A 16,122-nucleotide genomic window follows, 5' to 3' on the forward strand; every position below is an offset into this window, starting at 1 on the left:
ATTTATATTTCTAATTTACAATTTTATTAAATTATATAATTATTCTATATAGTTTAATAAATTACACACTAATATAATATATAATAATTTTAATTTATAAATTATTTTATATATATTAATTATATATTAAAAATTAAATAATATATATTACAAATTAAAAATAAATATTATTATATTTACATTTATTAATGGTCTATAAAGATACGAATTTTTAATTTATAATTTTTAAATTATATTTATTCTAATTTACGATTTTATTAAATTATATAATTATTCTATATATTTTAATAAATGACACTAATATAATGTATAATAATTTTAATTTACAAATTATTTTATAATGTTAATTATTAAATTATTTTTAATTATATATTAAACATATAGTAAACAATAATATAAATGAATGTAAGGACTGTCGCTTATAATTTTTTTTATAAATACCTATATAAAATTTATAATCCCCCAAATTAGATGTCATAGTTTTTAATTTAGAGTTCAGATTTTAATTTAAAGTTCTCAATAATATAAAGTTACCAAAAATAAGGAAACGACGGAAAGCTTATTCTCATATTTCTCAAGCTTTATCAGTTGCAGAAATGTTATTTCCGATTTTTTATTTATAATTCCCAGGTGAAACAGCGAGACAAGGTGAGGCTCTTATTCAAAATGCAAACAAAAATATTTAAGGTTTCAATTTTCAGCGATATAGAAAGTCATTAAGATTTTGCAGAGGTCAAAACGTCCAGCAAAAAATTAAGGACAAAAATTTTGAACCCTAACTGATTCCATGCAAACTATACCCAGAATCGGTCTATTTTCATAGGTGATTTTTAGGGTTTATGTCATTTTTTTAGCCAAGCAGATATTTCGCAATTTTTAAACACGATTTTGCAGAGTTCTACCCGCAATTAATCGGCCAAAGTCGTTGACTGATAGTCAACGATTTTTTGGTCCGACTTTGGGGAAAAAATCGACATTTCTGCTGATTCGCGATTATTCACGATTAATTGCGACTCAATGCCGACTTTTGCTTCTTTGGTTTGGACAACCTTTGAATCCTACTATCATCCATTGCGACAACCAAAGTTGTATAAACCTTTCAGTAAATCCAGTGTTTCACGACAGGTCTAAATACATTGAGATTCCTTATCACTATGTTAGAGACATGGTTGAAAGGAATGTGATTCAGCTGAAGTATGTTAGTACAAACGAACAGACTGCAAACATTCTCACCAAACCTCTATCCAAGACAAAGGTTGAGCACTTCCGGGATATACTTGGTATGGTTGGAAATATAAGTTAATTTGAGAATAAAATCTAAATTATTTAAAAAATGTTGTACTAAAAGGTGTTTAATGTGTAAACTCTTTGTTATGTGTGAGACTCCATGACTGCTTGAGCCCTGTGAACATTTTAGAAAAATGACGATTTTTCAAAATGAACACTTGTATATGGTTGATATTGTAAAGTGACGACTTTGCAATATTTAACATCACTATCATGTTGGATATCATGAGACTTGATATCTATGAACATATCATGATAGTTAGCATCTCTGTATATATTATGGTGGGTATCATGAGAGATATCAATGGATAACCATAATAGTTGAGATAATCATGGTGGATATTATGTGACGCAATATTCATGGATATGCCATGATTTATATCCCTATGATAGGTATCATGTGACGTGATGCCAGTGCACATATCATAGTCTATGGATATATATATATATATATATATATATATATATATATATATATATTTATGAGAATCCTGGCAAATATCATGTGACTTGATATTTGTGTACATGCCATATCTCTCAGATATCACGGTGAGGTGATATTATTGGATCTACTATGTTCTGGATAGAATTAATCCTCCCTAGCTAAGAGGGAGTGTTAATGTTTTGTAGCTTCGGTCAGATAATTCTAATCGATGAAATCAAATGCTTAATTGGCCTATCGGCCTTAAGCATTTGATATCTATCCTCTACAAGTATTAATCCATTATTTGCATTATGTATTTAATAAGATTCTTGCTTAAATATTAATCTTGAAATATGATTATGAATTAATCATATGTATATATTTAATAATGTATAACTATACATTATTAAATATACACATAATTAATTTGATTATATCAAAACATTTAATCATATGCTTATCGATATTTACTATCGATCAGATTATATGCGTTTAGCAAATCATATTAACAATGTAACAAATGCAAATTGGTTACCAATAATTATCAACTGCATTACATTACGTATCGGCATGTTCTTACACGGCCGAGAGACATGTCTCTACGTGGACACGATCCACGTAGAGGCATGCCTCTACAAAGGCATGTCTCTCTCCTTATATAAGGAGGGAGACAATTGTATTGTGGACGTACAGAATAATTACAGTGCAGAAACAACATCGACTGCCTCCCAGAATATTGCAGGCCATTTGCTGTTGGAAATTTAATATATTAATTGATTCTATTTTCATCTAAAATTGCAATAAATTAATATCAATTTTAATTGATCATTGTACGGCAGTTCATGTTAAATTAATTGATATACAAAGGAATCCTTATATTGATATAAGAAGTGGAAATTGCATTAATAAGATTTAAAAGATCCTATATTCAAATCTGATATATAGTCAATGATTCTATATGTATATATATTTTTATATAGTTGTCTCCTTTTCCATCCCCTACCAAAAATAGCCTCAAGAAAATCCGTCCCCGAAATGCATCCCCCCATCCCCACGTCCTGGAAACTTGGTGGAACATAGTTAATGACATTTCCAGTCAACCCTAGCCAAGCATTACCTTTAAAGGAGTAAAATCAGTCAATTCCAGCCCTTAAAACAGTTATACAGCTACTAGTTTACATTATTTCCAGCCACCAACAATCATTCTCAGCATTACATCATTCATATAAGGTGCTGTTCCAGCATTTTGTAAGGTTAACATCAGTCATATAAGATGTTGTACCAGTCATCAGAAGGTTATACCAGTCATATAAGGTGCTCTTCCAGCATTCTAGAAGGTTGCATCAGTCATATAAGGTGCAGTCCCAATTAACAAAAGGTTGTATCAGACATTAATAGTACTTTACCTGGCTTTGAAACCATTAGAAAATCATTTGGAGTGCTTTATCAGTAATCATATTGCACAACATCCATCGTTGTTCACTTAAGAGTAGATTTAGGAAAGATTCTGAAAATTCATTTTCCAAGTTTATCAGCATTGTCATCAATATTTCCATCTTGCAATTAAATAAAATCAATATTGTTGCTGCTGTCATATTGAATTCTAATCAGATGTTAGTGTGATTTGAAGCTAATTAATTTTTTTTGCGAAGTTTCCAACTTGGTAGTTGCAATCAGCATTTGTATGACAAGTTTTAGTTGCTGTTGCAGTGGTGTGTTCTAGAAAAATCAGAAAAATATTAAAAAGACAGAAAATCACAAAACTTATAAAAAGGTGAGATTACATTCTCCATATAGATAGTTGCACTATATATTAAGGTATTATTGGTTAGATATATAGGAAATGTTAAAATTGTGTTAAAGACTTAAAAGTCAAATTTTAGCCTAAATCCTTTCATTCTCAAGATATAGCTGTTTCTGGATTCAATTGTGTTCAAGATTCTTGCATCAACATTTTGGATCACACTCCATGATCCATCATCGGGATGATTCCTTTGGCTCTCTTCATCCTGATGATAGATCACGGAGTGCGATCTGAAACGTTGATACAAAAATCTTGAACACAATTGAATCCAGAAACAGCTATATTTTGATATTATGGATTGTGGAAACCCCTTTCATTCTCTTTCTTGATTATAATAATTGCAAATATTCTTATTTAGGGAAAGTTATCCATTGTTCCTACACAATTCTCAACATTTAACCACACATATTTGCACCTATCTTACAAGGAAACAAAGCCTCTCATCCTTGAAACGGGAACATAAATATGTCAATGTTCCACAAGTAAATTGATTTAGCTCATCCCCTCTTGTATTTATTAGTTAGCCTAGAAACCCAATCAACTTTTGTTAGGACAGCCTCGAGGAGCCTAATCAGGTAGATTGAAGTTGGAATAGAACCATTGCAGTCATGTCTAGGTCCCTTATAACATTTAGCTGTATTCCTTGATGCCTAGATTATCTTTCAACAACCTGTGCCGTTCAAAGCACCAAGCATTTAAAAAATTGTACAAATATAGAGAATCTATAAGACAATCTCCAAGATTACAAGGCTACTTTCTTATCTATTTTAGCTTCAGCCTAATTTGACGAAGGGAAAAGTGGGGAAATGCAAAAAATAGATCTCTACTTTAATTACTCACAGAGCTTTCTAACAAACTGAATATTAGTCTACAAAAACTAATTTAGAGCATGATCATGAAAATGTAAGAGATAGTTTATCCATAAACAAATTTCAGAAATAGGATAATAGGTAATGTGTTGAATGATTACACAAAATGAAAAGCCAGAAATTTCTGAACACATACAAAGAGCTTAAAAACAAAGAAATTGAGAAGTTAAAAAATGTACAAGGCTCTTGAAGCTCATGCTTAGAAAGATAGATATGGGTCATATTCAAGCACAAGACTCGGTAGTTAGAGAAGCTAAGGCACAAAGCCTGTGTTGGTGACAAGAAAGAGTCATCACAACAAATGAAAGAGAGCGTGAAATCCGACTTTATTTGATCCCCTGAAACTTGCATATGGTCAGTATAGAGCACTAAGGTTCATCACAAATGCCTCTAAATCATCGTTAGAAAGCTTCATGTTCAAAAATCAACTAGCATGCTCTATCACACTTGAGAACAATTAAGATATTTCATATTTGCTTTATCCATCACAAGCCATTAGATATGAGCTAGCATGCTAAACCTGATGCTCCCCACTACCTTTCTATGAAAATCCCCCACTCTTTCCATTTGAATCCCCAAAAGAATGACATGCACCACACCGTCAAAGTCCTCATGGCTGATAATTGTTATCAAAATGTATGTGTGATTGGCTTAATTTCCTTAGTTATTTTATATAGTTTAAGGTACTTTTAACAAATTAAGAATTTCTGGATTTCCCAACCATAAATATATGATTAATATGAAAAAAAATAGAATTGATATTAATTTATTCAGAACCAATGACAAATCAATAATTCTCATGTGGACAATATAAATATCCATTTACTAAGGTGCAAATACATTTTTGAGACAACTCTCTAGAATGGCTACTCACACTGCAAAAAGATCTCAGTAGTTTTGGCCCTCTTAGCTATGGCACGCTCTAAGAGGAATAGTTTTATTTAGAACACAACATGTAAAACATGCTCAATAGAGAAAATGCTCAAATATCAAACCCTAGCAAGTGTACCTTGTAACCTAAGTTGGAAGCTCCCTATATGCCCCTTCTCTAATGCCAATAGCCTACTAAACCACCTTCTTCCTTGACTGATCTTCATTCCTTCCGAGACTCTCATAAATGATTTATATAATATTTCAAAGAGTTGTTTTCAAACCACCCTACCCTTTCAAATCTCAATGAATTTAATAAATTATACCCTTGTTTATTTCTTGGGACTAATCTTTCCTAATAATTGGTTGTTTCTAAAACCTTTTCCAAATGTAATTACATAAAAAATACATAATTTATATTTTATCCCTTTTATGTTGGATATTCCATCATTTCTACCATAGGATTGTTTGTTTCATTTGTTAGAGTTTGTTGATAAATGTGTGTATGTTTATTAGAACAATTCGGGATATTTGTTATCGTTTGTTAAAACTGTGAGTGCTGTTCACCGCCATCACATGTATATAAACCCATATCATAATGAATTTCATTAATTTGATTGCTCCACAAAATATGATATTTTAAAACTTCAGGATTATGTAGACGGCAATTATGCCGCACTTAAATAAATTGTAGTTGTTATGTTTTGTTATATGGCAATGTAATGAACCGTTGGTTCCTGTAGGGATAGGTAGTTGTCTGGCAGTTGGCATCTTAACCAACTACCAAGGGTATATGTACTGGAGATGGTACCGGGAACAGATTATTATTGTTGTTGTTGTTGTATTGTCCATTACATCAGGAAATAAAGCTATATCTTTCTGCCTTAAATGTTCTATGAACTATTCTGTGAATGATACCTGTTACTAGTGTTCATGTACTTACTACATTCTGTTTATTGCAGGCAATTAAAGAACTCACACTGTAGGGAGTAAACATTTTGGCACTGTTGCCAATACGAATTCAGAGATCAATATGGCGGTAGGTACGTATAATGGGCTGACCATTCGAACGACAATTGATAATAACTGAAAGTGATACACGAGGAAGAGATGTAGGCGAAAGTACAGGAGGATCAATTGACAGCAGACTTGGTAGACCTATGGGAGGTTTCGGTCACCCAATACATGCAGAGGGAAGCTCGGGAGAGAGTTGTCCTTGAAGGCACGATGTGTGGCGAACTCACGGCCAACACTGTTGTCTTCGAACTTCTCGGAAGTCTTCCGAGGTTGTTGGTGCGAAAACTCATTGAACTACAAGACCTAAGGGAGGAAAGCAACCGTGAATGTCGTCGGCAGCAGATACTGCAACGATACGAAGAACGGAACCGAAGGAAGGAGGAGGAGAGGGATACGAGTAACAACGGTTACGGGAAATTGTTGAATGCTCGAAGAGTCCGAAAAGGAAAATCAAGTGTCGGAGAGTGAGTCGAAGCCATAGTTGGCAGAGGCAAAAACCTTGTACGTGGAACATGTTGGTATAGGTTGCCAAAAACCTACCACTTCCACACATAGCAGAGGAAGATCTTGCCAACCAGGCCGCACACTCGACGTCAAGTGAAGAGTCCGGAAACGAGTCTGAGAACAGCACGTTTGAACACTTCGACGTGACGAAGAGGAAGTACGAAACCTTGAAGCCAAGGTTACCGATATTTTTGAAACAAACCTATACTGAATCAGGAATTTGTCCTTGCTGAAGCAATCGAGCATAGAAGGGTCTAAGCCGAAGACTCCGAGAAAACGAGACTACAAAAACGAAGGTGACCAAGGTGCAGAAGACGCAAAAGGTGGATGCATAGAGGGCTTGCGCGTGGCTGAGAGTGCAAGACAAGCATCAAAACGTGAAGAGCAGGACGGTCCAATTTGGTCAAACACACAGTACCTTCCAAGCAAGGACAATGTTCCAAAATCAGATTAACCCAGAGAGGCAAAAACTTCCAAGGTTCACACGCAATGAATCAAAGGACCCTATATGACATCGTAAAACATGTATAACGATATGGGAGGCGAATGGCCAAGATGACGAGGACTACTACCTGAAGACGTTCCTTGCCACCCTTTAGGGGATTGCCATTGACTAGTACAAAGACCTCGACGCCCAGCACAAGGCAGGATGGACTAATCTAAAGAAGGCGTTCGAGGAGGAAGTCAAACTTCTGAGGGATGACAACGAGATTGTGGCTGAAATCTACAATACCAAGCAAGGAAAAAGTGAAAGTGTTCAGGCTTACAATCGTAGGCTGAAAGAATTGTTGAACAAAATGGAACACCATCCGGCTGATGGCTTGAAGAAAAGGTGGTTCGTGGAGGGACTTGTTCCGTCCCTCAAAAGAAAAATGAAAGTGGTCCCTCTACCATCATACGATGAAGCCTATAACTGAGCAATGGACATTGAGAGAGAGAGAGAAAAACATCCAAAGGGAAGAAAAGGGCGAGTGACGATGACAGTACGGATGGAAGTAGTGACAAAGAGTCAAAGACCATACAAGCCCTACGAAGGGATATGTTGCGGATGATGGAGTTGACAGTAGGGAGGGAGAGTACCAAGGAGAGCATGGAAGTATGGTGTATCGACTGCAAGGTAGAAGCTCATACCAAGGGCACTTGCCTGAAGAAATCATTATGTGACATCCGTTAAAAATTGGGCCATTCCACCAAGGAATGCCCGTACAACTTGAAAACAAGGAGCACACAAGTGCTCTACGCCCAAGGGGAACAGGCTACCCTGCCAACCACACCACCCAAACCACCAACAAACTCGAATGCCTCACCAGGAGGGTACCGTAACAATCGGCGAGGGAACAATCATTCTAACAACACGCCAAGAAACAAAATTCAGTACGATGCAAATGAGAGACCCATGATCCAGTGCCAGAAGTGCAACAAGTGGGATCACTTCACTTGTGAATGCCAGAACGGTAACAATAATGGGAGTTTGTTGTATTAGTGGTGTGGACCGGGAAATCACGAGGATGCGGAATGCCCGAAGCAAAAAGAAGTCAACATGTTGGGTATCAAAGAGTCAGGCGAGGACGTACTAGCAATCACTAGGCTCCAAACAAAGAAAGCATTGTATCCTGACCCGCATATGGAGGAGAGGCTCCGAGAGGCAAAGGCGGATGTTGAACGAGCGATGGCGGAAGAAATAAAAGTCTCACATGAAACCGACAGCACTCCACTACGAGCGGAGTCCAAAAAAAACATAATGCGGCAGAGATGTTGCAAGCCACCATACTCATACGAGTGGCAGACCTTCTACAAACAATGCCACAATTGAAAGCAGCCCTCAGCAATGTAGTTGAGGTTGAACCAGTCAGCTAGGCACAAAATAAACCAACGGCAAAATCAACCGGCAACCTGGCTACTAATCCCATGCTACTCATAGTAGGGATTGGAAGGAAACTAGCAATGGTGGAAATGGAAATCATGGGACGGAGGTTGACAAACACCATTGTCGACGGGGGCTCTGGAGTGAATGTATTGTTGGAAGAAACCTGGAAGGGCCTTGGCAAGCAAACACTCTGGTTGCCAACCTTCCAACTGGTTGGTGCCGACTAGCACGACATCAAACATCTTGGCACACTCATGGCACAAAAGGTCATTATTGGCACTCAATCCTTCCTCCTAGACTTCATGGTCATCCCACTTGAAAAGAAGGCATATGACGCCCTCCTTGGAAGGGGTTGGCCAGTTGCGGCCAAGGCTAATCATAATTGGAAGAACACACTCCATCGAGAGCGAAGGGTAGAGGAAGGGAAGAACACCCGCTCATCAGTTCGAGAGGGACGAGGCTATTAATTATGAGGAACCAAATATAAAGAAAGTGAATCTGGAAGATGACACAACCCGAAGGTGATCCTTGTAGGGGATGACTGGAATCCCGTACTAAAAGCTGCAACATTCAAAATATTTTTAGAGTACAAAGGCATCTTTGCGTGGACATACAAAGACCTAGAGGGTATACGTCCGAAGTTGTGCATACATAGAATACCTCTTATACCTAGTGTCCAACTTGTACGAAAGAGGCCGTATAGGATGAACAAAAACTATGCGGTCAAAGTGAATGAGGAGATTGAAAAGATGCTCAAAGCGGGCATTATCTTCAAGGTGGAAACAAGTGAATGGGTTTCACCTATTATCATTTCCCTAGAGGCAAACCAAATCCGAATTTGTGTAGACTTTCGGTGCCTAAATGCGATGACAATAAAAGATCCTTTCCCAATCCCATTCACTAGTAGCATCCTAGAGGAGGTGGTAGGCCACAAAATATATTCATTCACGGACGGGTTCTTGAGATATAATCACATCAGCATTGTCGAAGAGGACAAGCTGAAGACCACCTTCATAGTGGAAGATGGAGTGTATGCCTACAACCAGATGCCCTTCAGCCTATGCAACACTCCGGCCACCTTCCAGCAGATAATATTACATATCTTTGATAAGATGTTGATGGGTAATTTCAAAGCTTTCTTAGACAACTAGTCCATTTACAGTGAATTGGGAACCCATCTAAAGGCGCTAAAAGAGTGCATGGAAAGGTGTTGACGAGCCCGACTGGCTCTCAACCCAAAGAAATGTTGATTTATGGTGCCAAAGGGCAAGCTGTTGGGCCACATAGTCTGCAAAGAGGGATTGAAGATGGACCCCCACAAGGTAGGGGTGATTGTTTTCATGGAGAGTCCAGCGGATGTGACGGGAGTGAAGTCCTTTCTCGGGCATGTAGGCTACTACTGGCAGTTCATCAAAGGATTTGCTCAAATTTCCTATCCACTTGACGAACTGACAAGGAAAGGTGAACCATTCATCAAGAGGCTTTCAGAGAGCTCAAGTCCCGATTGGTGAGTGCACCGATTCTCGCATACCTCAACTGGGACAAGGAGTTACATGTACATGTAGCACTTCCAACTTTGCCATCGGTGCTACATTGGCACAAGTAGGCATACAAGGGCTAGACCATCCCATTTTCTTTGCTAGTTAGTTACTCTCCAAGGCCAAACGAAACTACAATACAACGGAGAGGAAGGCACTCAGCATGGTGTACTTCGTGCAAAAGTTTCGACACTACCTCCTGGCAACATTGTGCACATTCTATGTGGACCATCAAGCACTCATGTACCTTGTCAATAAGCCAATCATCCAGGGTAGGGTGAGCAAGTGGCTACTCCTCTTGAAGGAGTTCACCTTCACTATCATCGTACAACCTGGGAGGAGTCATATTATTGCAAACCAACTCTCTAGAATCAAGTTTGGAGAACCTCCGGAGGGATTAAATAAAGACTTCCCAGACACTCACTTGTTCCAGATAGCAACGTTGCCCCCATGGTACGAAAGCATTAGTGAATATCTATCTACCTCAACGTTCCCGAGGGATATGTTGTCGAGTGAGCGACAGAAGCTGGCACTCAAAAGTAAAACATTCCAGTTGGTTAATGGCCTACTGTATAAAATGGGACCCAACCAAGTCCTACAAAGATATGTAATGCAAGAGGAGATTCCAAGCATACTCAAGGAAGCACACGAACGGCTAGCCAAATGCCACATGGGACCCGACGCCACCACATGGAAGGTTCTCCTGATGGGGCTATGGTGGCCAACCCTACACACGGACTCTTGGGAATGGGTCGTGGGGTGTGACACATGTCAAAGAGCGGGCAAGCCACTAAGGAGGGATTCCATGCCTCTGTTTCCGTCTCAGCCACAGGAGCTGTTTGAGAGGTGGGGCCTTGATTTTGTCGGACCCCTGAAGATGAGCAGCATGCATAGGTGTCGGCATATCATAGTGGCCACTGAGTACCTCACGAAGTGGGCGGAGGCAAGGGTCCTCCCAGACAAGACCACCATTAGTACGACAAGGTTCTTGTATGAGCAAATTGTCACAAGATTCCGCATCCCAATCCAAATTACCAGCAACCACGAGGTACACTTCGTGAACCAAGTCATCAAGACTATGATGACCAAGTTCAAGATATTTCATAATTTGTCAAGTCCATACTACCCCCGAGTGAATGGTCAAGTTGAATCTACCGACAAGGTGTTGGTGTCAATTATCTATAAGTCTTGTGGAGTGGAGCGAGAAGATTGGGAGGAGCAGCTTCTAGCCATACTATGGGCCTACCGTAGAACCTACAAGGTGACAACAGGCCACACAGCCTTCCAACTCATGTACGGGCAGGAAGTGATGGTAAAAAGAAAAGCATTTTATTAAAAAAATAGTAAATTTGATGTGCACAACCCTAACCCTAGAAGCAAAAGGTTGTTATAAGTTTGTTCACCCTGCCATTCAAAGTCGTCAAAGTCATTCAGGCAGTTAGGAAAATTGAAGAAAGGCATCAAAACGGACTTGGTACGAAAGGGGAGCAGCGTACGAACTCACTACCCTACGGTAGTTGCAGATAGGAGATGATCCGTACAACATACAAAATACAAGGCACGGTGAAGGCAACAAAAACCCGTACGAAGGACACTCCCACCTTGTACGAAATCCACCACCAAGGGCCGAGAGAAGGCAAAATTACATTGTATGACCACATAGGAAAGGCAAAGGCAACCACGAACAAAGAGATATCCATACGAAGCTTCATCCATACAATGGAAGGAAAATTTTGCACCCTGGAAACAATCCATACAAATATACTTAGAGCACATGTGGATAGGATCCAAGAAACTAGAAGTCGTACAAATGGTAGGAGGGGATCGAGGTGATAGCTAGAAACAGAACCAAATTATTTCGTACAGCCACACACAGGAGGGAAAATTCCCGTACGATCACACACAGGAGAAGGGAAAAATTTCGGAAGGCTACACAGAAGGAGGAAATCTCGTACGGCCACACAAAGGAGTCTAAAAATCTGTATGGGGAGGAGTCGAAGGAGTCTACAGTTTCGTACGGGGAGGAGTCCATCGTACGACGAAGTAAGAGGGTATTTGTACGAAGAGGAGTCCACCATACGCCCTATGATGTGCAAACTGGAAGTTCACAGGGAAAGAGACTATTGTACGATCAATCAAAACATCAAAGAAGGGAGTCATACGCCATAAGGGAGTACCACAAAGGAAGGTGTTAACTCAGCCAAAGGTACACAGAGACCCACGGCCAGGGGTGTAGAAGAACTCTCAACCAGTTGAAACCATTTTCATCCACGTGGCAGTTTACAAGACAGATGGCAAGAATCAAGAACAACCACCCTAGCAAAAACAGGCATGACTGTTATGACAGTTATATAGATAAAGCCAGTGAAAAAGACAAAGGTCATTCCTTACAAGCAAGCTAAACCATGACGAATGGAGCCAGTAGCAGTGGCACGAAAGTTAGGTCACGAGTGCAATCTGATGAGGGAATCACCATCGAGAACCTCACCTTTGAGAGCGTCACTAGTGTGGAATGCTGTAACTGGTGAGATACAACTCTAGACAACCATCCCCTGAAGGATTCTCTCTACAAAGACGAAGTGGCCAAAGCCATTCAAATGCCAGTTTTCAATATTCAAGAATTTGAGCCAATTCTAAAAACCCCGGTAGTAGGGTACGACCGCCATGCCCGCCAATCTGTCATCGAGTTCTAGGGATGCACTATTACAGTATCTTTGAGGCCCTTAACATTCCAATAGGTGTTCGACATTCCCAACAAAGGCGACAAGGTGGTGAAGGAAACAAAGAAGATGACTAGGGAGACAAGAATTTCTTCTGAAATTGGTATGCAAGAGTGATTTGACTCCACAGCAGTGGGAAGATTATGGACTAGCAGTAGTAACAGGGGGGTGAAGAAGACCTTCATCGCTAATTACGAATGGCGATGTCTAATGGACTTGGTGAAAAGTAGACTCACGAGAGCTAGACGGGCCTCCGACATTGCAGTCCAGATGATCTCCCTCATGAACGACATCAAAAATGGGAGGGTATATAACTAGGCGCACCTACTTGCAAAACGGATACATGTTTTTTTTACCCTCCAACACAGAACATTTTATATGTGCCATCACGCCATTGCATTGTTTCTTGAGGCTCTCTAGTTGCAAGTTGATCCAAACGACAGAGGGAGATTTCACCCTTAAAGCAAAGTCGCCCATGTTCTATTGGACGCACTTGGACACTCACAGATGTCCACATCTAGCCACCCTTCAGGAAGAGATGAAGGCAAGACAATGGCTTGAGTGGGAAGGTGGAGGCGGAAGTGAAAGACACTTCGAAGGAAGAGGAAGAAGACTCAGACGACACGGAGAGTGTTAGTGGAGATCATAGATGAAAAAAACATCAAAAAATCGCCTAAATCACAATTAATCGCACATCAATATTGCAGATGATTTAATCATCGTTTAAATCATGCGCGATTTTTCTAGAAAATTTGCAATTTTCAGATGGTAAAAATCGCAACTAAAATGTTAAAAATCGCGTTTAAAAAATGCAACAAAAAAAACAAAAACATCGCAACCCTAAATCCAATTTCGGCAAAAAGTAAAAATAGTGTTAAAAGGTCGCGCAAAAATAAAAGGCGCAATTTCGTCTGGGTTTGACCAAACGCGCGACGGCTTCCTCGACGACTGACGCCCAACGACATTCAACTAGTTCCAAGTTTGTAATACAGTAATAGAGTGTCTAATATGCCAGCAAATATTTTCTAGGTGGTAATAAGTGTGGGTTTTGAGGATGATCTAAAGAAGTTAAAATCTTTATCTCCCTTAAATGATAATGTTGTAACCTCTGGATAAATTGGTAGTCTTCCTGTTTTTAGTCCTTCACAAGACTGATTCTTGTAACCCTTTTTCTTGAATCCAATATTTAACCTCCTACAGAAAAAAAGGGTCTTTGTGTCAAATTTTTTGTCAAAAGTTGCATCATATGGTGAGTCCATGACAATCAACAAAAAGATTATCTGCAGAAATCTGCGATGATGAGAAATTGAAATTTTAGATTTCTACAAATATCTATTTGTTGAATTATTTTGGATACAATGCCGATGTATTTTTGTCCAATATGTTAAATACAGTGCCCTTGTACCATAAGAGATTGTAATAGACAATTCGTATGTATGCATATATAAAACTTAATCAATGAAGTCCTTTTTATTGTCTATTTGTTGAATTATTTTGGATACAATGCCCATGTATTTTTGTCCAATATGTTAAATACAGTGCCCTTGTACCATAAAAGATTGTAATAGACAATTCGTATGTATGCATATATAAAACTTAATCAATGAAGTCCTTTTTATTGTAAAAATACAAGTATAATAACTTTAAAAAATCAACCAGTATCTGTTTGATTCAGATTGACATGAAAACAGAAACCTGACAGACAATGAATCCTCAGATTCTCCAAAATCCTGTAAAATAACAAACAAAAATAAGTTGCGTATCTAATAACTGACAAATGCGGCATCTAGAACATAAAAACTAGGTAACTCCCCAAACCTGCGTCTCTCTGCTCTTCCTTACGTGTTCAAGAGATTACAAATTTACAACAACAGGAATTAGTTTTATAAAGCATTTGCTGATTAATATCTATCTACATTTCCTATATACAGCCTACCTGCATTCAATATGCATTACATTGTACATTCTTAATTTACCCCTTGAGTCATTATCTACAGATTCCGTATAGTTATCCTCTTGATCCTTAAGTAAATTAAGGCACATCTCCTTCTGATACATAGCAATGAATGGAACCGAGCATTAAAATTATCTTACAACTCATATATATGCCCTGTTTTCTTCTCAATCAGAAGCTATATAACAACACATCTCTCCAGCTACGAAACTTGCATTATTATCAATTTATCATTACCTTTTTTGATTCAGTGCTTTGGCTATGACCATTTTGTGTTCAAATTCTAGTTTGTGTTCATCTTCAATTTATATTTATTGAATCCATGTTTGGTCTCTTTTGCTAGGTTTCTTTTGAATATTTATAAAAGACAATGGCTTCTTCATCTAGAGGTGGTGGTAGAAAGAGGGATCCTGTATGGAAACATAGCACACTAGGTGCAGTGGCAGGAGAGGTTATTTGTAACCATTGCATGAAAACTATGACCGGTGGCATACACAAACTCAAATATCACCTTGCACGGATCACTGGTCAGAATATTATGATATGTGATAATTGTCTTGAAGAGGTTCAGAGGGAGGCAAAAGCAAGGCTTTCAGAATATGAGCAAAAGAAGGCTGAAAAAAAGAGGACAGCTGAGGCAATGGCATCCCCAATGAGAGATCTTAGTTCTACAGGGTCGGAAAATATTGGAGTGGGCAGCAATATGTTTGGTTTTTTCATTCCTCGTAACACTCCTATTGCACAACCTGGATTGTTAGGTACTTCATGGAATAAGAAAGTGCATCAGCAGACAAAGGTGGCATTGGCTAGATTTTGGTATTACAACAATATTCCGTTTAGTCTTGTTGATAGTCCATATTGGAAGCAATTGGTCAGTGCATTGACCATCTTAGGTAAGGGGTTCAAGTCCCCAAGTCGTTATGAGTTGAGTGGACCATTGTTGCAGAATGAGGTCCAAAATACACATTAGCTAGTGGAACAACAAAGGAGGATTTGGGAAAGGAATGGCTGCACCATTCTATCTGATGGGTGGATGGATGGCAGGAATAGGACACTCATCAACTTTCTAGTTGCTTCAGGGGGACAGGTGGTATTTTTAAAATCAATTGATGCCTCAAATGAAGTAAAGAATGTAGAAACTTTGTGCAACATGTTGGATGAGGTGATGAAGGAAGTGCGAGTGCAAAATGTTGTTTAGGTTGTGACTGGTAATGCAGCTGCATATGTGGCAGCTGGTAAAATTCTATAGGCTAGGCATCCGACATTAT

At 38.7% G+C, this 16,122-nt stretch overlaps 1 protein-coding gene across 1 annotated transcript in view; it reads right to left on the reverse strand.

Moving 5' to 3' along the window:
- Window positions 1–16,122, reverse strand: part of LOC131040645 (two-component response regulator ARR2) — a 70,701-nt gene that overhangs the window by 33,824 nt on the left and 20,755 nt on the right. The window lies entirely within an intron of this gene.

This window comes from Cryptomeria japonica, chromosome 1 (genome assembly GCF_030272615.1).
Source record: "Cryptomeria japonica chromosome 1, Sugi_1.0, whole genome shotgun sequence".
NCBI lineage: Eukaryota > Viridiplantae > Streptophyta > Pinopsida > Cupressales > Cupressaceae > Cryptomeria > Cryptomeria japonica.